General features: G+C 38.8%; 1 protein-coding gene across 23 annotated transcripts in view; it reads left to right on the top strand.

Annotated features, from left to right (window-relative positions):
• Nucleotides 1-26,478, top strand: part of ZBTB20 (zinc finger and BTB domain containing 20) — a 496,349-nt gene that overhangs the window by 191,343 nt on the left and 278,528 nt on the right. For 2 of the 23 annotated variants that reach the window (XM_035115421.2, XM_035115419.2), the window contains exon 1: nt 10-25,790. The exons of the other annotated variants lie outside the window; for them this stretch is intronic. The gene's annotated coding sequence lies outside the window, so the exon portion shown is untranslated. Of the gene's footprint in view, nt 1-9; nt 25,791-26,478 lie in introns of those variants that run through there. 23 annotated transcript variants of the gene reach the window in all.

Below are 26,478 nucleotides of genomic sequence, written 5' to 3'. Positions count from 1 at the left end.
TAGGCAGTGCCAGCCTCCAAACTTCCAGGACTGCCTCAGGGATCCCAGGGGGGGGCTGCACGCGACTGCATATGTTGGGGAAGCGGTCATTCCTACCCAGCAAGTGAAACTCAAATGTAGGATTGCACTGTGAATGTCCTCCAGCATAGTGTGGCAGTGTAGTTGTTGAAGTTGTACTGGTTTCATCATCTTATAATTTAGATTCTGTGCCCTGAGTTACTTCAGGAGCAGTTTCTTGTTGACATGACACAAATGGTTCTTCCAAGTTGATGAGATGTACATATTTTATTGTTTCTAAGGCACAGAGATCACAAGTGTGAAATGAAATATTGCAGGAGGCATAAATGTGAAGAGATGACGGTGGAATTTGCATTGGCTTCACTTCAGCACAGATGGTGAAAAACTTGAAGCTACTTTTGGGTCCTGAGACCTTGCTCCTTAGGCTAATAAATAACGGAAGAAATGGGGGAAATTAATTCCACTGAGATCGAATGATTCATACTCCTTAAAAATATGAGCCATGGGAAATCTGCCTGAGTTTCACTGTGTTCTTGTATGCTTTGAGATATTTATTCATTACAATAGCATTTCTAATCAACAGTTAATCAGTTAATCAAAGCTTAATAATAAGAAATGCACTCTAAGTGCAGCATAGGCGTTCCATGTTTACTGCAAGCTAGAGTGCAAGACTCATCGTAACTTCATCACAGTGTAATGTGCAAACGGGACGCGGGTGGCGCTGTTGGGATGCGGGTGGTGCTGTGGGTTAAGCCACAGAGCCTAAGGCTTGCCGATCAGAAGGTCAGCGGTTCGAATCTCCGCGACAGGGTGAGCTCCCGTTGCTCGGTTCCAGCTCCTGCCAACCTAGCAGTTCGAAAGCACGTCAAAGTGCAAGTAGATAAATAGGTTCCGCTACAGCAGGAAGGTAAACGGCGTTTCCGTGTGCTGCTCTGGTTCGCCAGTACCGGCTTTGTCATGCTGGCCACATGACCTGGAAGCTGTACGCCAGCTCCCTCGGCCAATAACGCGAGATGAGCGCCGCTCATCAGGGGTACTTTTACCTTTACCTTAATGTGCCAAACAGTATTTAAGTCTAAAATGTTTCACTAAGAAACATTGTGAGGTCCAGGAGGTATCTGAATCTGGAACTGGAGAGGTAAACTTGACCTTTACCTTGTAGCTGGAATATTATTATTATTTTATGTTAAGCTTTCCAGTTCAGTACCTTAAGCTGTATTATAAGAAGAGGATATGACACTATCTGGCAAATATAGCAGCTTAATTAATAAGTTCTATGTCTTATCTAACTATTAGAAAAAGGCAAATATGAACAGAACCCAAATTAGCTTGGATCATTTGAGGACACATTTTACTGTGGCACTGAAGAGGAAACTTTTCTCCTCAAAATTAGGGCTGATTTTGGCCTGGTTTAGAATGGTGAAGAAGCTCACTTGAGAAAGTGGTGCTTTATGCAGAGGTCTCTGAAAGACAAGGTCAGTTCTCCTGCTGAAAAAGTGCCAGCTGTTGTGTTAGAACAGTTTTTTTAAAAAAAGAGATAGAACAGAGTGGGTGGTTATGCCATATTTCCTTATACAACAGCACACAGGTGAAATGTCATCAAAAACTAACAAAGCAATCTCAGAATGTTCTGTTCCAGGTGGTGGTCTCCACCAGATGGGGTTCTATCCTGTTACAAGTTTGAGTTCCAGCAAGTCAAAATTTAGGTTCTAGAGTGAGTAACGCAACATCAAGCAAAGCGAGATTCAAGTTCCAATAACCAAAAGTCAAGCAAAGCAGCAGTCAGGTTCCAGTAAGGCAAAGGCAAAGCAAATTGGACAGCATCATGTCAGACTAGAGAGTATGAACAGGGTGAAATGTTGTTTCAGTGAAAAACAAACTTTGTTTTAAATAGAGCTGCATCTCTATCTTTGTGGCTAGCTCCACCTCCAGAGATGAAAGTATTTTCAGTAGAAGGGGGTTTAGCCTCATTCAAAAGCAATTGGCTCCAAAGGGCAGAGGAGGCACTGGCTTCTCACCTGGAGTTGAAGGTGGCAATGCAGTTTCCTCAGGTTGGAGTGGTGCTGACAAATTAGCCTCTCAAGTGCTGGTGTTTTCAGGGCATGGGAAACTGATTCTTGGATCTGATTCTGAGGGGAAGTTCCTGCTCTGTTAAGACTTCTGAATCCATGGCCTTGTCCCCTGAAGAGGGGGAGTTGAATCTGGAGAATATAACACAAAAAGTAGTGATGTGCATTTTGGTCTAGGCATTCAAATGAAAAAGCATACAGTGGAAATAGGTAGATTTTTATTTTTATTTTAAAGAAAGCACTTAATATTCGAGATCTGTAAAAAATGCCTTCACAGCCATAGACTTTGCATAGTGAAACAGGATGCTTAACTCACTGCCTGCATTTCACTGAAAATCAGCATGATTTTGGGTGTCCTTGTGCAGCTCATGCCTCTTAAAAGCATTCCTTCACAAATCAGCCACTGTGGTAGGTTAATAGTGATTGATTTAGGAAATTATTTTTAATCTGGTATGATAATTTCTAATGATAACTTTTGATTGATTTGATATATTTCATGAAATATGCAGAATAATTATTCTTTGGCAAATTACAAGTGTCACCTCACCTGCAGCCATCTTTGTCTTTATGCTGCTGTGTTGCCCTTTTACATGATTTCTCTTGAGCACAATCATTTTCTTGTTTATTTCAGAACCTTTTCCAAGTTTATCGTACCTTAAATATAGTTTCTGTCTGGCTACTCCATATGATGGGATTCTGTTGAAACCTTTATTCATGTATTACCCTCACATTTTCCTTCATGCTCCCCAAAACTACAATCGGTTTTCACTGCAATTTATTGTGCAAAAATAGGAAGAACATAGGAAACCACATTATATCAGGTCAAGATATTCCTCGGACTTGCAGGAGAGGTTAAAAAGAAAAGTTTTATTTGGTTGTGTTCAAAGCAAGAGAAAGAACAAGCAAGTAGTAGGTTATTTGCATGGAGAAGATGGAGAAATGCTATTGGGTGACAGAGAGGAGGCAGATCTGCTCAATGCCTACTTTGATTCTGTCTTCACCCAAAAGGAAAGCAATTCTAAATCTGGTGATAACATAATAAAGGGAGCTGAGGAAAAGAGGTGGTAAAGGGACACCTAACTACTTTAAATGAATATACAAATCTCCAGGGCCCTGAGGAGCTGCCTCCAAGGGTACTAAAAGAGCTTGCAGATTTAATCTCAGAGCCTCTGTCTAGAATCTTTGAGAATTATTGGATAACACGTGAGGTCCCTATGGATTGGAAGTGTTGTCTCCATTTTGAAAAGAGATTAAGAGTGGGACAGAAGATTAAAAACCAAGGACACTGTTAAAAAGAACCTTTGCCAGTGATGTATACCCAGTATTTAAAAGGTGGAGGTTGGGGGAGGAAAGGAGAGAAGAGGAAAGATGTTACTTATGAATCAGTACAACTGTGCTTTGTTCTCCATGAGTGTTTTAATAGAGCAAGTGTAATATAAGGATCAGATGGGCTCATGGGAATGAAACAAAAGGTTTTTGTAAAATTAAAGCAGAAAATAATTATAGCTCTGGGTGAAAAATGAGTACACTTCTGCAGCTTTTAGAAGAGACCAGCTCAATTTGTAGAAGAGAGAGAGACAGAACGCAGGTGCGTATGTTGTATGTGTGTTAATCAGCTGATGCTTATTTTAAGCATCTTCAAGGATAATGTACCCACACATCATTGACTTAAGGTAAAATTTAAAGAATTATTTTTAAAAATCACTTAGCAAAAACAAAAAAAGGATAGCACATCACTGGATTGAATGAGATAGAAGAGATACATTGAATGATTACATTAGAGTAGTCCCACTAAAGTCATCCTGTTTTCAAAGTAAATGCAGAAATTTTGACAAAATCACAAAAAGGCTCAGAATCCAAGCATATGCTTTCTAATCATGTTATTGTGTCAGATTGGTTGATAGGATCCTGCATTTTTGGATCTGCAGTGCAATCTTAGGTATGTTATCTTTGTAATAAGCCCCAGTAAATATAGTGGGACTTACAATTATGTATTTGCAATGTTAGAAACATAGGATTACACAGTCAAGAAAAACAAAATGCAAGTTCAGTACCGAAGGCTATTAGCCTATGACAGCCCACTTTGAAAGAAACATCCAGTGTGACGGTAGTCTTTGCCTAGTTCTTCTTTTCTTCTTTGGCGATCACTTGTAGCCGAGTAAGATTGTCTATATGGTCTTAACAGTGTGTCCATAGGTGATTGTGAAGGCCAATTATGGATTCACACATCCTTCTATAATGGGGACATACCATAGGTTTCTGAGTTGATCACGGTGGGGATTTGCCAAACATGCCTTCCTCTTAGCTTGTTTCTCCCTTTCGTCCTGAGTTCGTGCTTCTTCAAAGTCCATGACACCTTTGGTAGAGGCTATTGGGGCCTCTGAAAAAATGAATTATCCCATATAAACTATTTCATTCCCTCAGTTTCAAGAAGGCAAAAAGAACGATATGACGAGAAGAGGCTACAATACCTCCCTTGCTACAGTCACATTGAGGTTTATGGTGAAATGCAAACTGCAGTATACAATAGTGGCAAATAACCCATTTGTTATGAACAGAAAGATGCCGTGGGCTGAGAAAAAAATATCTGCAAACAATTCTGCATTAGCCAAAGGTACATTTTAACCCCTAATTCTGGTTCATCATAGTAGAACTCCGTCTGGTGCTATAGGAATAGTAAGCCTGTATCATATGTGCTGGCCCAGTTGCATGGGATGTTTCTGTATTGGCACTTTCCAAGAACATGGCATCTAGTGAATACTTATGTATGGGGGTGGGGAGGAGAGGTATATGTATATATATTATATGGGGCCTTCAACAAGTAAGTTCCATTTTGTCTTGGAGCACACAGCTACATATTTAATTAGTCAATTTAGAGGGAAGATTTCATAATACCCACCACTAATTTTTCTCTTTCCTCAAGGCTTGCCTAAAATGGAAAAATAATAATATTGTAAGCAAGATAATTTTGGGCACCCAGAATATGTGAGACTATCCGACTTGGAGGGACTGATATCTTGGGTTGCAAATTCTGCCAGAATGTGGAGGCTGATATCATACTGAAGCTTTGAGCTCCATTTGGTGCCTTTTACTTCTGTCTTGTTTCTATCTGTGAGGGGATGTGAAAACTAGATCTGTCCTGTTTCCACAGCAGGGTTTTGGTTTATTTTGTTTTTCATAGCATTTTATTCCATGGCCCAACTCCAGAGGAGAGCGTATTGCAAAGATGGATTTGAATGTCAGATTTAACAAAATGACTTGTGTATGAGACAACCTTTACTGCTCTAAAATTTAATAGCTGATTAATTAAGGGTACAGTGAAATTAGTATTAATAATAATATTTTGGCTGATGTATTTTTCTCCTTAGATGAGTTGAGTAAATCTCAGTATTAAAGCACCTAGGCTCTCTGTAGCCTGGTTAGGTTTAGAGAAAACTTTTGTTTTATGTTAGTAACATCCAGATAGCATCTTATTATTTGACTCTAGTCATACCTTTGAAGAGCAACCCTTTGCCACAATCATTATTAGATGCACACTCTTTCTGTGGTATTTCAAAATACTTTGGTCCTTGTGCTGCTGGACAAATAAAACACTAGTTCCCTTCAAAACAGCAACAAAAGTCTGATGAACTCTTAGGACACTTTTTAAATTTTTGTTCAGAGAAGAAATAAGGGAACTGCACAGTACTTCCCCATTCATCTAGAAACAGATAGTGACCTTCAGTGACATAGTTGCAGCTGCCTAGGATACTGGAACAGGATACAAAAAATGTCCAAAAGTTCAAGCATATGCAAGAATGCATGAGGCTAATTATCTCCCCAAAACTGAAAATGTGTACTACAGTAGAATGCATAATTGAGCCAGATCAATACTAAAATAGAAACTTCTTATGAAATGTATTTTTTTGTCTTGTTCAGTGTACTCATTTCTAATTCCTAAAAGTAAAAGTAAAAGTTCCACCACTTTGAAATTTATTATGCAAAAAAATTACTTGGGCTATGAAAATAAAACTGAAAGTTAAACAGTACGATGAAATTTAACATGGTTGTTTTAATATATCTATCACAGATAAAGATCATTGCAAAAGTGATAACAAACAGACACATATTACTTTTTATAGATAGTATGATGAATCTCAAATCAATCTTTATTAAATATATCACTTATTAATTTGCAGTGAAACTGGGTAGGGATGAGTAAAAATCAAAACTTTTGTAAGTTTACGATCTGTTCCCTCACAAGGGGGGGGGGGTGAGATGGAATAATTTTTAAATCACAAAAATGTTCCCCATAAAATACCATGCCACAATCTCAGTAAAGGAATGCTTGATATCCTACCCCACCCCCTCAAACTTTGGAGTAATACATACTCCAGCTACTAATAACAAAACAATACGAGCATCTCATGCTGCATGACATGAGTATCCCTTAAGGGAAGAATATTGAATAAGTAGATAAACAGTGCCAGTCAAATTTTGCTACCTCCACTAATGGATATTGATCTATTAACCTCCTTCCAAAATAGGAACCAGTGCAACATATGGAAAAATAGCCTTTTCCGCACAGCTTCTCCAACATGCTGCTTCATTACTGGAAACAATGTGTTGGATTCTGACTGGAGACAGAGACCATCTGTGAGATATTTTGTAGACATTTTCCATGCGATAAACACATATGGATGAGAAATAGACCCATTCCATATATCTATCTCTTGTTGTTTCATCAAAATTGATTTTCTGAAGCTCCTCTTTGTGTATAACAGGCTGATCCTATGCACATTTATGAAAAAGTAAGTTCCACACAGTTCAATGATATGTTCTCTCAGCTTAGCTCTCTAATTTCAATATCAGCAGCCCCATAATTGCTAAAGGATGATCAGTTGTGGTAAGAACTTTTATTAAATATCTCAAATTTGAACATACTAAAAAGAGAAGTGCTTACGTCATTGTGATTGGCACAGAGATATTAAATACCCAAGAAAAATACCCAAGAAGAAAAAGATGATAATGTTGAACAATCTGTGCAGTAAAGAAACACATGTCTGCTTGCTGGATAATTCCTTGAAGGATAGTGGCAGGGAAATATTTGGCCCCACTTCGGATAGCCCCATTATGTGTAGAGGTGCTAATGTTTCCTTATCGACTATTTCGGTGACTTTCATTTGGCTGTATTCTTAGCCTTTTCATTTTTATGTGGATGACTTTTATTGACTTTCGCATTGTATGCTGTATCATTCTGCCTTGTTGTTCTTACAATAAAGTTGAACAAAAACCAAAGCCCTTCCATCTTTTTTATTATTATAAAAAAATCTGTTGAATGTCAAAAGCAGTTGAAAAATACTGTATCGAATGAATACCTCCGCTCATAGTCATAAAATCTAAATTCACCCAAGCCCACCAAAAGTGGAATTTGTAGAATGTTCTGATTCTTTTTGTGTCCCTGAATTCAGAGGAGTAGCCAACAGTATTTCCATGAAGCCCGAAACAGTCAGTCAGTCAGTCAGAGGTTGTATTTCTTATGTCAACTAAGAAAATTTAATTTGCTCCAAGAAGTGTTGATCCAATTTTACAGAGGTACCATTGGAACTGTTCTCTGTAATTCTGTTACTGCCTGGTATGTCACAGCCTCCAAGATGGACAAGAAAAGGCTCCAACGAGCAGTAAGAATTGCAGAAAGGGTAATTGGTAATTGGTAGAGAGACTTTATGCTCTCCGAGCTAGGAAGAGAGCAGAGGAAATTGTCGCAGATCCTTTGCATCCTGATCATCATCTGTTTGATTTACTTCCACCTGGACATCACTACAGGACTCTATACACAAAAATGGCTAGGCACAGGAACAGTTTTTCCGCCTTGTGCAATCAAATTGTTAAATTCGTAGTTGTGTAGCGGAAGGGGAGGCCAGTTATGGGTGGAGTTCCTATGGTGTGCTATTGTATTGTGAGTGGAACAGTGTTTGTATAAGGTACATTTTTATTGCAATGTAGTCGAAGCAAAATTCCAAGTATGTTTGGTACTTGGCCAATAAATTATTCCTTATTCCTTATATAAAAAAAATGCTGCACCACCTACACCTATCTGTCCCTGAGACACTCTGAATGTAAGAAGCACTTGGAAAATTAAACCCTTGTGTGCTGGTGTGAAGTCAGCGAAGAGCAGTGAGAAATATGGAGGCGGCAGAAACTGAGCACAAATAAAGGGCGCAAAGGAAAGGGGTGGGTAAGTGTGAGTGAGTGAGTGAAGAAGTGACATGGAAGTGTGGTGAAACCTGTGATACTACAGAGTGAAGGGAGAAGAGTACTATGAGATTAAAGAAAACCGAGAGATGGATTGCAGAGAGAAGGAGTGGGAAAACAGAAAAAGGGTGGGTAAACAGTGATGGGTTTCTTGTGGGTTAACTTGTAGTGGTGCAGTTAGAGATAAAGCATGTGTTGTGGGTGAAGAGAGAATAAGCACTGTGGGGCAGAGAGTGAAACGGGGAGAGAGAAACAGGGAGGATTAACAAAGAGGTTCAGAGATGCATGTAGCCTTAGAGATGGGTGTGTTCTGCAGAAGCTAGAGAAAAGGGGATTAACAGAATTGACTAAAAAGTCAATGCTGATTAAAACTGTAACAAAAGCTCTTTTTGCAATTAACATAGTGAATAGATGCTTTTAAGTTAATAAAAATGTAGAAGTCCCCCTCACAGTTGATCATCCCTGGTGTAGATATAAGCCCATCATTATTAATGGTGTTAAAGATGGTTCTGGTTCTAGTCCATCAGAATTCTTGCAGCAGCAGCTTCTATATTACCAGTTTTAGTCTTCAGCATGGCAACATTATCTTTGCCAGATGCAAACTTCATAGATACGAGCATGGTTGCATTGACAGACTTTTTTTTTGATACCAGAGCATAAATGGTTGATTCCTAAAACAAATCAGAAATTCAGCAGAAATTTATAGAATACAGTTGAGTTGCTAACTATATTAGCAATATTGTAACAAGGATGGTTATGAATTAAATATTTCCACTTGTAAGTAATTGACACAGCAATATAGAATATGAGTTAACTAGGCTTAGCTTCTGACATTCATATCCTTGTTTTCTCCATGGACTTATGGAGTGGGGTGGGGTTACAGTGAGCTCCTGATACCCAAAGTTGAATCTGCAATCTGCTCCAAGGTAAGGGTTCATTAATGTTTTTGTGGTAAATACAAATTCTTCATGATACTGAGAGTCCCATTATATCCTCCCTTTTGCTACTTCATATCTCCTCATGAAACTGAGAGTCCCATTATATCCTCCCTTTTGCTACTTCCTATCTCCCATAGCATTACCTGTGGTAGGAGGGAGTGACAGTGAGGGTCTGGTCCTTGCTGTTTAAACCACACTTCCTTGCAAGCATTTCTAGGGCCTGGTATGTGACAGTACACATAGGCAAGGACCTAACGATTCTCAAGCAGACCCTAGTCCCTTTTCTGGCCCTGTTTTCAGAGTCTCTCAAACTCGGGTAAATCCAAATTCTAATAAACTTCCAGGCCCCCAAATTTAGCACAAAAATCTGATAATACTTTAATGACAATGATTACTACTACTACTACTACTAGTAGTAGTAGTAATCTGATCTCTATACCTTTGTCAAATAGCGAGTTTACAAAATTACATGCATTAAAAAATATAACTAATGAAAAACAGATTTAAATCAAAACAAAACATACAGCAGATGGGCATTCCTCAATTATAGCTGGCCAAAACAAATCAGCCACCCTCAAAAGTGGGTTGAAGACATAAGTCTTCAGCTGACACCAAATTACATACAGTGATGGTGACAAATGTAAAAATGAGGGAAGGGATACTTGAGGGGGGGGGAGTGTTATTAACAACACTTTATAATTTACCCCAGCAAGAAAGTGTTGTTAATCACAGAGATGTGTCAGTAAACAGAGATATTTACCTGCATCAACAGGTTCTGTGGTACATGAAGGTACTGCAGTATTCTAATGTACAGAAATGGTTTTCAAATTGAATTCCAATGGTTCCATGAAGAACAGCTTATTCACCATCACCAACCTTCCTTTACAAAGTGCAAACACCAAAAGTCTTTGACATACTCAGATCCATGGTTAGTTATACAATGAGATGATGAGGCCAAAAGATCTTGGTGTTGCTCTGAGGCAATGTGTGCAAACAGGACTGTAAACAAGGTGAGATCGGAAGGTGCACTATGATATACATGTACAGAAAAAAACCAGTGTCCATATGGAAAGGTGATTAAAAGGGGTAACTTCAATATAAATGAGTAAAAGCTTCTGCATTAAAAATGAATAAAAAAACACAGGGTATAGTCCTAAAGCACATGAGGCTACCACATTATTGAAGCTAAGCAGGTCTTGGTTTTGAACAGTGCCTGAATGCGATTGCCTAGAAACTATATTTTCATCATCTTGGGTTCCATGACAGAAAAAGACAGGACATTTAATATATTTTGTTCCTCTCTCTTTAAAAGCAGCTCAATTTATTTATGGATTTATTGTGTGTGCTTCATAGAATAAATAAAGCACAAGGGGGGGGGACTCTGTTCTTATTAATTTAAAATGCTTCTGATGCTAAGAAGTCTCTCACACAAGTAGTTCAATTGTATACATACCAGTATCTACTCCAAAGTAAGTCCCGTTGGAACACAAAGATTGGTCAGCAGGTTCTCGAATTTCCTGTTTGTTATTAGGAAATCACTAACTCTTTATTTGAAGCTCCAGCAGGAAATGTAATGGTCCCACTTATAGAGGAGGGCCCTGTGTGTATCCCAGCCCAGAATCTTCTGCAACTCAGAGGAGTTCCGTAGTAGATACTTACATGTTTCTCAACAGACAAAGCAGTGTGGATAATTAGAAAAACCATAATTCTAAGACATCCATCTTCTTCCTAAATGTAACCTTAGAGTGCCTGATGGAGAAATAAACATACCTTTGAAATCTGCTTAGGAATATATTTGAGTAGGGGGGAAAATGAAGCAAATTCCAAAGGATATATAACAAGAACCAGGTATTCACTCCCCCCCTCCACTTTTCTTTTTAGAAAACACAGGCCTTGGAGGTGGCACCTTACACAAAGATATACATTTAAAAGAGAATCCAAGTTCAGCGCTGCTGGTAGAACATTGTGCTGCATTGACACTTCCTCACCCAGTGATACAGAAAGGAAAGGGAGTGCTTTGCATTACTGTCATTCCTAAAGGGAAGAATGTGAGAGAACTAAGCACTTCAATGTGTAAGTTAGTCTGAGAAGAGACAGCATTTTTCACTGAAGGAAGCTGCATGAGGTTACCTGAGGACAGTGTCTGCTTTACTGTCTGATTGCTTAAAGTCTTTAACTAACTACTGTATAGATATATATATTGTGGGGACAGGTCCTAAGCCAACAAAATATTGTCTTTTCCATATAATTCTATTCTGAGAATCACGTAAAGTACCCAGTAAGCAATTTCTTCAGATTCATTAATCCCGTTTACCAATGTTTTGTTTCCTTTCAAATTCATATACAGCATTCCTTGCAGAACTTTGCTATTTTGGGGTGGGATTTTATCACATACCAACCAATTTGGGTTTCGCTATTATAGATGAGTAGGAGGCCTTGTGCAACAAAGCCACTTTCCCCAAATATGGGGCTTTTTTTCAATAAGGAAAGTGCTGGGAAAATGCACTGGAAAGTGTGGGATAACACTTGCTTTCAAGCAACGTCATCTAGTCTCCCTGTAAACAAATCTGAATGAATGTTCATTAAACATCCAATGTTGTTAAATCTCCCTGCAAACAAATCAGGATGAATGCACAAGAAACAGACCATCTGGAAGTGCTCCAAAATAACAGTATAAATCACAGCAGGAAAACAACATTAAACTTAGAAATCTCAATTTAAAACACATGGTATGTTGTGGCTGAATTTATTTATTTATTTCATTTCTTTCCCGCTGTTTCACAACAGGTAACAACAAGAACCATTTAAAACTTATTTTTTTAAAAAGTAAATATTAAATAAAGAGTTAATAATAATAATAATAATAATAATAATGGAAACCATAACAGTAGCTACTTAAAACTATGCATATATGAGCAGCAACAGGACAATAAAATGAAAATGGAATATGTTTCCTGTTTGCAGAAGGACATCTAAGAGGGGACTAGGCAAACCTCTCTTGCTTGTATAACTACTACTACTACAACTTCATCTTATTTCTTAGTTGTTGTATGATTTCATTTTTAGTCCCAATGATTTCATTGTCTATTCTAGTGGAATAATTATTTTTTTTGGGGGGGGGGAGCTGTGCATTGAAATATTAAAGAGATTCTATCACAATTCATCATTTTTGTAAAATGACTCAAAACTAGTTTTTCTTTTTTAAAAAAATGAATAAATACAAATGCTCTATGTTGCTTACAGTCAAATTGTTGTTCATGAGATATAGATGTTGTCCTAGTTCTCTTCTTGACATTTTCCACACAGCAGCACTTCAGATTGCACTCATATGGCAGATGTACATAAAAAGACTAGCAGGGAGAAGAGTTCAAGTTTAGTCTTTTTCCTGACATGTCATGAAAAAAGGTGTCTGCACATATAAAACAACTTGTCAAGGTGAAGGCTAGACGAGAAACCTTATCCCTGACATCTAGCTTTCGATGTACAGCTGTGTGTATTTTTAAGGTGCAAGAGTACTCCATTATTTGAGCCCCGTCAGCAGTTGGAATGAAACACTACCCACAGTGGCTTACCCATCCAGTGAGAACTAGATCTCTAAAAGGTAAAGGGACCCCTGACCATTAGGTCCAGTTGTAGACGACTCGGGCTGCAGCGGTCATCTCACTTTACTGGCCGAGGGAGCCGGCGTACAGCTTCCGAGTCATGTGGCCAGCATGACTAAGCCGCTTCTGGCGAACCAGAGCAGCGTACGGAAACGCCATTTACCTTCTTGCCGGAGTGGTACCTATTTATCTACTTGCACTTTGACATGCTTTCAAACATGCTTTCAAGCAGGGACCGAACAACGGGAGCTCACCCCATCTCGGGGATTTGAACCGCCAACCTTCTGATCGGCAAGCCCTAGGCTCTGTGTGATCTTTAGCTGTGTGCATTTGGCTGTGTTTGATAGCTAATCCTTAAGTGCATCTGCTTGCATCTGCTTTAGAGATGGTTGCTGTATGTTGACCATCCCTGCTAAAGTGTGCTTTTCTAGGTGAATCGTTTTTCTAAAACGATTCTTCTCTAAGGCAGCCAAACATGCTGATTGCTGTTCTGCAAATTATTCTTTACAGTATTCCTTCTTCACAGCCATGTTTCAGTATCCCACAAAAGTGCATTCCAACTGGCAAGTTAGAACATTGCTAGTGCGAGTTGAGCATGGCAAGACCAGAGCCCCACATCCTAAGCAGTGTATTGTCGCCATGGGTGTGGCTAGTGGGGTTGCGGGGGGGGGGAGGTGTCCCCCTAAATCAAGTAAATAAATAAAAATACGCAACTAACTGACCAATTGTGTCACAGATAACTTGGTTCTGCCCCCCCTCAAAAATAAATCCTGGCTACATCAGTGATCCTGCCAGCTAATATAATTTTGCAATTACTGTACAGTAATTCACAAGTGATAGGAAAGACTGAGGGGAAGGAATGCAGGATCGTACTGCCATTCTGATCTCTAAATGATTGTCAGGGCTGTACTAGCTCAGTAAACGATCTGAATGGCAAAATAGCTAATAATCAGAAATGCTGCTAAGATGTGTCCAGTTTTACTTTTATGGAGCTGACATAGCATATTACAGTGGCAGGAAATTAGCTGCAAAGTCTTGTGGCTCATGGCATTTGCCACCTGCAAATTGATGAGGAAAAATGGAAGAGACAGATAGGATGCTATTCAAGGTACAAATGCATTTTTATCTCCAGTTTGATTCCACTAAGTGTAGGATCACAGACCGATCTAGACTGGCTTTCCCTATCATTATCTAGATGTGTTCTTTCACTGCAGAGATCTAGTTGCTTAGCTACAATTCTGGTAAACTATTTTTATTTTTATTTTACATTAATATATTACATTCTATGCCACCATGATGCCACCCAAAGCAGTGTACATCCACAATAAACAGCAACAAAACAAATCACAATAAATCACGTTAAAGCCTAACACCACAGTTTAAAAGAGATATCAAAACAAACACAGCCTCATTAAAACACAGCCATAAAATGTCAACATTAGTCCTAGTAGAAATAAAACCAATGCCAATTTTTATTAGCCAGCATAAAAGATTTTGTGGAAAAAAACAACAACGTGTTGACTAAGTGCCGAAAAGCCAGCAACCATCGTTCTGTTGGCAGCATATTCAGAGGTGTAGGTGTCACCACAGAGAAGGCACAGCTCTTGCCCTTCCAGTTCTCACTTTTGTAAGAGATGGGTCAGAAAGCAACGCTTCCCCTGCCAGATCTGGGGAGCTTACTCAACTGTACAGCATTATCACCTCAAGCACGGAGTATTGTTAAACATTGTTAATTGCTCATCCTGTCCCCTTGGGTTCCACTGAACAATTAAAAGTCATGCCAAGAATGCTTTTGCTAAATACTGTATTTCAGAAACTGATCAAGAACAGTAGCATTTACCTTCATAGAATTTATTTGGAAAGCAGGTGAAGCTTGGCCCACTTTTCCTATAACTTCCTATAACAGAGCTAATCTAGCTCTGTGATGCTTCCTCCACAGATTTTATGCCTTTTTATTGATTCTTATTCTTTTACTGCTATAATATGATTACCTAAGAACTGTTTGTACAGTTTGAATATTTATTATCATAAAGGAGTTTGCCTGACTTCACATTTTTAATAACTGATCCAGTATGGATTAAATTAATCATAGCCATGTATTTCTAATTTTAAAGACGCATATAATTTTCCAATAATGGTAGTTTAAAATAAATGATATAAAAATACAGTAACATTTTCTCATTTTTTTGACGTTTTTGTGAGAGTGTGCATCATTGAGGGAACACTACCATATGTTGACTGTACTGGTATTAGTGGATTTTAGTACCATTTAGAACATATACATTCCCCTTCATACTCTCACCTGAATGCAAATGGGACCCAAACAGGACCTGAAAGTATGTTTGGTGATATCAGTTCATGAATAGTAGCAAAATTCTCCTGTGCTAGGTCACACATAGCCTACATTTTTTGTGCTTGGGGTATAATAATGAAAATGTGAGATATCATAACAGGAAGCCATTTTAGTTTAGATCTTGAAATGAGAACCCCCTTTTTAAAAAAGGATGTTAAGCAGCCAAATGAAATTTAAACCCAATATTTATTTAATATAAAGCAGCATAAACTAGTACAAATATGGCATTGGAAAATGAAAACCAGGACAAATAAAACAGAACCTATTAAAAAAAAATCTTACTTTAAACTCATAATAATAACGAACCAGAGCAGCACACAGAGCAGCACACAGAAACGAACCAGAGCAGCACACAGAAACGCCGTTTACCTTCCCGCTGGAGCAGTACCTGTTTATCTACTTGCACTTTGACGTGCTTTCGAACTGCTAGGTTGGCAGGAGCAGGGACTGAGCAACGGGAGCTCACCCCGTCGTGGGGATTCGAACCGCCAACCTTCTGATCGGCAAGCCCTAGGCTTTGTGGTTTAACCCACAGCGCCACCCGCGTCCCTGCGAAGAGCCAGGTACAAATGCCCAAAATAAATGCTGAAATTCGAAGGAAAAGTGTGGGTGCATGGAGGGTAAGTTGTAAGGAGGCACAGTTTGTGACATCAAACAACCAAAACTGATTGCAGGACATGTCTGTAAAGGCATCATTAGCCTTAGCTCCCAGTTGCCCAATTTTGTGCAGCTTGAGCCAACATGAGATAGCTTTGGAGAGATTGCTTAGAGAGAGATCATTTGCTTGCAAGCTACTAGAATTCTGAGTTGTATGAGTAAATAAATGGAAAGTACGAGAAGAAACAAATGGAAGTTGTTCTATCCCCAAGTTTTTTATTTTATTTTATTTTATTTTATTGTACAAAAAATAATACAAAGAATAGTACATATACATACACACATACCATACATCACACAAATGATATACAAAAATTGATACACATACATACCATACCCATACACAATACTGTACACACATACCTAAACAGCTAATACTTCTAATATATTCAATTTTTTCTTCTGAGTTTAAAATCCAAAGAAACCTATCTAACCTTCAAGATAAGAAAATTTCCCAAATTAATGTACACAATTCTTAACTATCAGATATAAATAATTTTTGAAATGCATTAGGCAAATATAAATAGATAGCTCTGTTTGTGGCCATTGTCCCTGATCTCTTAAATAAGAACTTCCAGTTTCAGAGGCTGGGGACATGGAATGCTAGAGTAGATGGATTTGGGTGGGAGGGTCAAATTCAGCAAAACAGTTTTCTTTGAAGCTCATAGCTCAAGCAAATATGAATAACTCCTCTTGACTTCTTCTGATTCCTGACAACCGAAAACAGGGGCTGAGCGGGGGAGGAAAATGAATTGTTACAAAATGTACATTCAGAAGACTGAGTCACAGGCTTTGTACAGGTACAGAGGCTTTTGTGAGTGAATAAATGAGTAATTTTTTTTCTACAGTTTGAGTGCAGAGAATTGTTTACTATAATATTATGCCCTCTGTTACTAAGGGAATTGGAACGTACTTTGGTGAAATGTTGAAAGATTATTAGGATTCACATTAAGCTCTGGATTTTATCCTTAATGTTAAGCATTAACACAGAATATCTTTTTTAAGCCACATATGTACATGCACATGTATTTCTTACAGGTCCATGACTTTTCTTGCTGCTTGTATCTGTCATCTATCTGTATCTATCATCATTTATCAAAAATACAAAATCTAAAACGTACTTGCTCCCAGGCCCACATCTTGTTATGTGTGAATGCAAACAAGTCTCACCTATCATCATTTACTAGAGGTTTTATGTACAGTACTTCTGGAGCTGAGACCATCTGTTCACCCACTTCATTTGTTGGTTTATAAAATAAAATGTTGACCATCAGAAAGAACTGAATGACATTTTACTTGAATTTATTCAACAGCCAGCTTAGTGAAACTATGAATGCATATTTTGAATCATCCCTGCTTCCAGAGACCCATCAAGATAATATGTCAGATGGTTAAAGAAAGCTTAATAAAATTACTATCTTCCTACTTGGGATGTCAAGGTTTTCAGCACTTCTGTTTGAAATCCCTATATTTCTAGATCAGGGGTCAGCAAACTTTTTCAGCAGGGGGCCGGTCCACTGTCCCTCAGACCTTGTGGGGGGCCGGACTATATTTTTTTAAAAAAGTGAACGAATTCCTATGCCCCACAAATAACCTAGAGATGCTTTTTAAATAAAAGGACATATTCTACTCATGCAAAAACACCAGGCAGGCCCCACAAATAACCCAGAGATGCATTTTAAATAAAAGGACACAGTCTACTCATGTAAAAACATGCTGATTCCCAAACCATCCGCGGGCCGGATTTAGAAGGTGATTGGGCCGCATCCAGCCCCCGGGCCTTAGTTTGGGAACCCCTGTTCTAGATTATCATTGCCCCTATGCCTGACAAACAGACATGGGAAACTGGTTTGGGTTAAATAAGAACCAAAGCTTTTTTTAAGGAAATGCATCGTCAAACATAAATGAGCATATGGTGGCTGAAAATACATCATATTGGAGAGCATGTTGCTTTACAGCAGCCATCCCAGATATAGCTACCTGGCTTGTGAGTTGCCAAAATGGATGGTTTGACCTGATTGGCGTCCTAAGGACTCTAAAGGCATTGTAATGCCTCTAGATCTGTACCCATGACAGCCAGTACTCTAGGAAGCTGATCAACTTGGAATACTCTGAAGAAGGCCCAAAAAAGTAGACTAGTCACAATTTAAATCCATGTGCAAATCCAGTATGGGAGCATCTTTCCAAACTTCCTTCTGCATCTTCTCCCAACATAGAACTCCAGCTGAGTGTAGGAAACTTGTTGAAATAACTGCTTCTATGGCATCCTTTCGAAACTGTTTTCTGTTACATTTTTATCGTTTATGCCAGGCATCCCCAAACTTCGGCCCTCCAGATGTTTTCGACTGCAATTCCCATCTTCCCCAACCACTGGTCCTGTTAGCTAGAGATCATGGGAGTTGTAGGCCAAAACATCTGGAGGGCTGAAGTTTGGGGGTGCCAGGTTTATGCTGTTCTTAAAGGTTTGTTTCCAGAATTGGCTCTATCATTAGACAAAGTGAGGCAGCTGCCTCAAGCATCAGGCGGTGGTGATGAGGTGTTGGAGGACAGAGCTGTGTGTGTCATGCATAGCTTACCCTGCATCCTGTAAGCTAGCCTGCTGTGGTGGAGAATGCTGTCCTGTTGCTAAGTTTTAAGTAAGATTCTGTTTGTGGAATTTGAAAGCGATGCCATCTTGTCTTGCTCCTAAGGCAGTAAAATGTCTTGGGCTGGCCCTGTTTGTTCCTGATATATCGGGTTGATGATAATTGACCACATTAATTCACTGAAGACATCACTGTTAAGTGGAAACACCATAATACTGAAGGTTTAGCTACCTAGGCCTGTGATATAAATATATTCTGTCTCTGTCTCTCTCTTTAGAGAACTTTCTGATTGCAGTTAAGCTATTTCTATTGAGCTATAGTAAATATTTTTTACCCTGTGCATTTTTAGTAAATTTAAAATCCATCAACACATGTGTTATTCAGACTTATACAGGGCAAGAAAGAGAAACATATTTTTGCAGTGTTCAAAATAAATAAGTAGCAAGCACATAACCTTAAAAATTAAAAGTTTGTGGGAAACTTACTGTGCCTTGTGGTAAGTGGGACATATTCCATAAAATGGTGATGGCTGGAAGTAATATGAAGTACAGTTTGTTCTGTGGCTTTTGGACCATCTGCAAATGACTTGCAAGAGACACAAGGATACCAAACAAAAGCATAATTGTGATATAATGGAAGTATGAATCAGCCATTCGGACACTCCAGCTGGAAAAAACAGGCAAAGTCTGGGAGTACTTCTAGGGTGGCATTATAATTCATTATTGACTGGAAAGATGTGAATTTCCGACACTAAGACCCAAACTCATGATGCCCGGAAAGTCTTTCTTTCTGTCTGTGATGGTAATCAATATAATCTAGGTCTTTATCAGTGGGATGCTGGTGGATTTTTTTTAATGGTTTATCTATGTGGATTGAGACAAACGTTAAGAAGAGATAGGAGTGGTTTCTTCTCCTATCTTTGGTGCTGAAGAGAGAAGTTTGGAAGTTTGGTCAGGATGTGGATAAAGATGAAAGCTGAAATAAAAATGGGCTATGTTAGGAGAGTTTGCAGCACTGTCATATTCTTGTTATGCTTTCCACAAAAAGTACAAGCAATAGCTTTTAATAATTTAATAACTGCAGTATCTTTGGAAATGTATTCTCTTTTTATATGTTGCATTATGAGCATATAGAAGAAATATATGTCAGTCTCCTTTACAATTGAGACTGTGATCCTAAACAGGGCAGATAATCAATAAGCATACAAAGCTTTTCTTCTTCAGCCATAGTGAAGAAGATGAAACACAGAATACTGCTGAGGTTAAAAGTTTTTAATTAAGCAAGGGAGGATATAAGACAGTGTTGATTACAGCAATGTGCTGGTAACATGTCTTTTCAAATATTTTAAGGATGTGAATTTCAAATGTCCATGCGTTAGCCATGATTTTCTCACTTGATATCAGAGAAGGAATTGGCACCAACTAGATATTTTGTGTTTTCATTATTTTGTTTTATTGTATTTTACTTTTGGCATGATTAGTTTATTCACGCCTATTGTATAACATTGTAGTAACTTTAGAGATAAAGGGCACTCTGAAAACACAACAGCAACAGCAGACTGGTAACAGGCAGAAATTAGTCAAGATTTCAGGCTCCCTGGAACACATAAGTTTAGTATAGCTACTAAACTGAAACAAGATAACAAATAGAACTGTTTCTCAAGAATTGCCCAGGCATTACGAGTAGTTCTACCATTGGCGGGGTGGGGGTGGGGAAAATCTCTTCTTTTAATGTTTCATATTTTAGCTGTAAACTTGTTGTTGTTGTTGTTGTTGTTGTTGTTGTTGTTGTTGTTGTTGTTGTTGTTATATCCTGTCTAATGTGCAAACATTATGCAGTGGTCTGCTGAGCTAGTCCTCCAAATCTGGCAGGATGACCTGCTGCCTCAGGATCACTCATGGAAATAAATTTTATGTGAAATTCCAGACCCAGAAACCTCCCCTCTAAACAAATTCACACATGACTCCCCCTGGGCTCAGGACACAACCCCCTCACAGGGTTTGACCAAACCATTTGAGTCCCTGGATTCCTTTAATGCAATACCCTTCACATAGGGATGGCTAAAGTGTTCTCCCATCCCTATCACCTGAACCAGTGCCTATCCGCAACCTTACAAGTTGTGACGATTTGGCGAAACCCAAATGGAACCAGCCAATCAGTCAAGTGGGGGAAATTCCTGCCATGCCCCTGTCCCGACAACAGATGACACACGATGGTATAGCAAGGTCAAGTGCAAAAGCCCTAAAAGTAAGGAGAGGTGGGTGGGTGTTCTGAATGCACACACCAAAAGAGTAAGCTTTGGGTCACATGGATGGGTCCCTCGATCTGTTTGGACTGTGGCCCATTGGCCAGATTGAACCCAACATCGAGAGACCTACCAATCGGGTGTTGTGGCTGACCAGTCTTACCCACCCACAACACGGGGTGTCGGTTTCCAGGTCTCACCGCAACACGTGCCCTCTTTGAGGGAGGACCCAATGTCTGTTCCTAATTTTCGATTTAATAAATTCAAATTGCCGTACTGTGTAATATTTATTATATTTTTATCCTACCCTTCCTCCAAAGATCTCAGGGTGGTATACAAAAATTCTGTGAGATAGGTTAAACTGAGAGATAATCGCTGGCCCAAGGTTAATGACTTAAATGAGGATTAATGCAACTCATTCAGTTTAATCACATGACATTGATGCATTTGAGCACCTTGCGTTTCCTATTGAAGTCACTTATTTCCCTCAGCTTGTAGCAACTTTATGCTTATTCACCACAAAATGTGACTGTAGGCTTCTGTTCAAGCCACATTGAGAATGTTTGTTGTGGCGTGTAAAACTGCAATGTAAGATGGTGGCGAATGGATTTGTTAGGAGCAATGGCTGAGGGGACGAAAGTTGCCATTGCGGATCAGCTCTTAGGCAAATCTGAACCCCCATTTGACATGTCTGTAAATATTCTGCAGGTTCCTTTATATAGTATAGTGGTCTCCGACTGTGATAAATTATCTGTCTGTCTGTCTGTCTGTCTGTCTGTCTGTCTGTCTGTCTGTCTGTCTACTGTAGTTCCCATGTAAAGGCTGCTAATACTCTTTTGCATGGTGGGGCTTTATGTGAGACTGTAGTGTTATTTTCAGCACTAGGTGAAGACCTTTTCATTATCAGTCTTTAAGTGTTTTAGTGCTCTTTAAAATCTTTTGTGTAGATTCTTTTCTGTTGCTGATTTTACTTTGTTTTAGATTTCATGTCTATCTTTTAATTTTACATCTTCTGGTTTTAATTTCTACTTGTACACCACCCATAGAGTCTTTGTCAATTGGCTGGTGTATAAATAGTGTAAAGAAAATAATTTTTTTCTAAACTTTTCCCCACATGCCCTGGCCCAGTTGTGTGGGAAGCTTCCAGTGGTCATGATGAATATGTAGTAGACTTACACAAAGGCTCTTCATGTGACCAGTCCAGCACATAGATCCCCAAATATGGCAACTTTGCTAGCAGGAACAGTTCTAAGGAGGATCTAAAGGTCAACTGTAATATGTGAAGCAGGCATGATTGCCACTAGGCAAGTGGTGACTACACAGCAGTTAATACCTCACATTTGCTTATTTATTTATAGTCTGCCTTTCTTACATGACAATATTCAAGATGGGACTATGTGGGGTTCCCAAACAGTATTACCTTTCTAGCCACTGCCCAGGTCCTGCTTTGCTTCAGCAAGTTTGGTTTACTGTGTGTGTTTGCACCAAAGGCATTAGCGTTTCAGGTATAACAAAGGTGACATGAAAAGTTGTGTAAATTCCTCCATTATATCAAAAGCCTCCCATCACCGGAAGGGGACTCCTTTGGAATGCAGAATGTCAATGTGGCTCCAATCTGTTTTTAGGACCTTTGCTAGCTAGAAACTGCTAAAATATGCTGTTGTTTTTCCTTAGTCATCCCCCAGCCCGAACTATCTTGAGTTAATTTTCTGTGCATTAAGTAAAAATACATTGTTATGGGTGGTTCACCAGGAATGTTCTTGTTCTGTAAGATTTTTCTGCCAGATTTTGCTTCATCATAGGTCAGCATTACATGATGCTTATTGTTATGCAGGCATAACAAAATGGCAGCACTTTCTCCAAAATATCTCTGCCATTAGATGAAATTTAGGGATAAGAAGAGTAAACACAGTTTAACATGATAAGAACCCTGTTGTATCTACTGCTTATCTCTGCTTGCTGTTCTGAAGACTGTGATAATCTTAAAGTGAGTGAATTCTCATCTTTCATAGAAGAAATAGATTAAAAGACCTGACAATTTTAGGAAAGTATTCAAACTTAAATGTTATTTTTGTTGTCAGTGTGACTTCTTTTTAAAAGTTGTGACTATCAGACCTTTATAACTGATACGATAATAATGTCTATAGCTTTATGTCACTCGAAAAAGGGTAACCACTTTCAAAGAAAAACAGATTTTATGGAAGTCTCTCTTTAGTTTGGCCAAAGAACTTCATATGTATCAATACTCTCTAGTATTGTGGATTAAAAGATAGCTATGATGATGTCATATCCTAGTCTACCCCGCACCCTTTCAGTTTAAATTCAGGAATTTTCTGAGTCACTCGCAACAGTTGAATGTTTGGTCCCAAAGCAACAAGCTGAATTATTTGGTTTTAGCTGTCAGATACAGTGTTCAAAGTGTAATAAGATCTAGACATATCTAGCAAAACAGTAACAGTGGGTCTTGGGTTTAAATGTTATTTTACTTTCTGGGGCTACTCTAATATGCTGAGAAAATGGTATTACCATTTTTCCAATGTTAAGCTTAGTTTATTGGTAGAAAAACCAGTATATATATATTTTTTGTCATAGGACAAATTTAGCAAGGTGTAAATATCATGTTTTCGCTGTTCTATGTAGTGTGGTTTTGGAGCATTATATTCCCTATATTACAAACAGAACTCTGATTTGTTTAAGGAGAACAAAAATAGTCTCAAGGGATCAGATATGACATGCTGCTTCACATATGGAGTGTCTCCTTGTGACTTCATTTGCATATCACTTTAAACCAGGTGTGGGGAACTTCTGGCCTGTGGACCACATTTAGCCTGCTAGACCATTTTCACTGAATTATGGCTGCTTGCCTTACACCTGACGTCATATGTGACATCAGGTGTGGGGCAGGTAGAGATGTGGGTAGATCTCTGGGGAACCCTGCTTGCAGAGAGCAGGGTTAAACCGATGGGCAGCGAGTTCAACCCAACTTGATTGGCTACATGACTGAGGAACTCAATCACACAGCTGATCCTGAAGTAAACAGTTTCCCTACGCATAGAGCTGGCACTAAAGTATCCCAATGCCAGCTGACTGTTGGGTGCTTTGAAAGTGCTGTGCGAGGGTCTTTTGGCAGGTGACAGGACATGGCACCTATCAGTTGCCTGATGTCATCATGACACCCTGTGATAGACAGCTGGGTTGCCCCAACCACCTGCCAAAGTTGGGCCATCATAAACTAAATGATGGTTTAAAGGTGTGAACATAAACATTTCATTTCCCCTAGGATTCACTGGACATGTGTTGCTTGGGAATAATGTGTAGGAAACTTTGTGTATATCTCCTCAAATTCTCCACTAGAGTGCAACCTCTGGTGCATTCTGGGGGAAATGAAGTGGTTTCAGCTAGATGTTTTTGCCACCAAAGAAGTTGCCCTCCCCTCCAAGTGGATTATATGAACAAGAACGTTCTCGTTTGTTCTCTGCATTTGTTTTGGCATAGATCTGGCCCTGTTCTGTTGAATTTTCCATTTGTTTCCATGAGCATATCCATAATTTATATGGTGATTTTGACTGGGAAAATGGTCCACACTGGAAAATGCTTACTTACCTGTCTCCCTCATTTTGCTGTCTGATCAAATTGAGAGCCTCCCCTCCCCTCTTCCATGCATTTGTGATGGGGGATTGGGAGATAACTCCACGTCCCCCGTTCCCCACATCACATCAAGTTTGGTCTTAGGTCTGCTTCAGCTGTGATGAGGAACAAGGGAAAAAATTATGCTTTTACCAACTGGGAGATTTAAAATGGAGTTTAAGATGAGCTACAAAAGTATCTGGATTTAAGTTATTCAAGTTATCTATTGAGCCTTTGGGCAGAATGAGGCACAGACTGCTAGAAACTTGTTTCATGTCTGTGAGTTGATGGTGCCTGGGGATTTTTATACAAGCTGGCCACTTAATGCTTCACCGGCATAGCCAAGATGCCATGGATCCTTAATTCCTGCCTCTTGTTTATTTTCCACAGAAAGTCTAATCATAGGATTCAGTATGCTTGGCATTGGTGATATACATTGGAGTTTCATAGCTAGAATTTTATGCTGCTTTGATTATTCCATTCCTGTGCCAAATAGGATGGCATTTGATTTTTTGTAAAATTGCTTTGGACTAAGAATAATTAATTAATAATCTTGGAAGAAGTGAAAAGACGCCATTAGCACACAGATCCTTAACAATGTGGTTTCAAAGTAAAGAAAAATAATGATATACATGTTATTAAACTCAGCACATGCGTTATTGATTTTACGTGTCATTTGACAGATCATGTTATAGTTAATGCTAGCAAGCACTATAAGTGTATTTTTAGTTCTTTATTTAAATTGCCACATATGATCTAAACACAAATCCTCAGCTGGTGTCAATCAGCACAACTTCAGCTGAAGTCAATGGAGTGATGCCAGTTTATATAAGCAAAGGATCTGAGCTAAGCTCTTTATTAAGAATTACTAGAACGGACTGTACTCTGTGCTGGGCACTTGTGTGCTGGGAGTTCAAAGTACATAGGAATGCATGAAACATTTTCCTCATTTTCATTTCCAGGCTTCAAGAACACGAAGATGTAGCTTGTGAAATTCAAGCTGCAAACAGGATGTACATATATTAAAGTTTCAGTTTGTCATTTGAAATTTTTCCTTTTTCTTTTTTTCCTTTTTTGCTGGGTGGGAATTCTGTGTGATTAAAATCACATTAATCCCAACTTTTTTTTTATAAAAAACAACAACTTATTAACCTTGTGACCTGGATGCTGTCTTTAACCATTCCCCAGGGAGTGGCCACTCACTCTCATCTCCAGTCCTGAATTTACAATCCTCAGGAATGAGGCAGTTTCCTGAGAGAACCATGCTGCTGCCAGCACCATGTTTGATGGCCCTTCACTTCCTTTTGTGTTAAGGGGTCAGAAGCCCTTAAGGCAAGTGGCTGTGGAAACATGCTGGCCGTTTTGGCTCTCTCTCAGCACGGATGGCACTGTGTATGTGACTGCAGCCTAGCTTGTTGCTGTCCTCCTGAACTGGAGGCAATAGCGAACACCAGGAAAACAGGTGAGTAACGAATTTTAAGGCTGACACAAGTCTCTGAGGAAACTCACTTCCAATAAGTGAAAGATAATGCCGCACTCGGTTGCTTTAAGTAATAATACCAGGGGAAATATTATGTTTATGAGACTTCATAGAACTATAGTTAATAATCTATTAAAGTGATGTGGATTTACATGTGCATTTCTGTAATTAGCTAGGTTTTTTTTTTTAAGCAAGTCTGTTCTATTAGGTCTGTGATTTAGTTGGTTTTTGGCTGCTGGCGATGCTGTTGGTGAGACAGAACAACTTTGTTTCTGCCAACTGTAAATGTTAGCTCTTTGGTTCTTTTTTTTTTAAAGGATTTTTTTAAAAAAAATGTATTTTATAGTTTTGTTCTTTGCTGAACTAGACTTATTTTGGAGGAAGGTTAGGATAAAAACCAAAATGAAGCAATTATCAGAGTTCGTTAATTTTTATTTAAATAAGTTTTAGGGTCATTCCCTCACTCTAGAATTGGTACTTTTTGTGCTTTGACATGCCTATTTAGAACTATAATGAAATATTAACTGAGTATTTCTGTTATATTGCTAGCTAATCCCATGCATGTCTACTCATAAGTAACCTCAACTGAGTTAAATGGGGCTCACTCACAGGTGTATACAGTTGCAGCCTTAGTATCTTAAAATGTGAGTCCTTTACATAAAATATCAGT

This window comes from Zootoca vivipara, chromosome 4 (genome assembly GCF_963506605.1).
Source record: "Zootoca vivipara chromosome 4, rZooViv1.1, whole genome shotgun sequence".
NCBI classification, from domain to species: domain Eukaryota; kingdom Metazoa; phylum Chordata; class Lepidosauria; order Squamata; family Lacertidae; genus Zootoca; species Zootoca vivipara.
The sequence above is the reverse complement of the archived record's forward strand: the minus strand, read 5'-3'. Positions and strand labels throughout refer to the sequence as shown.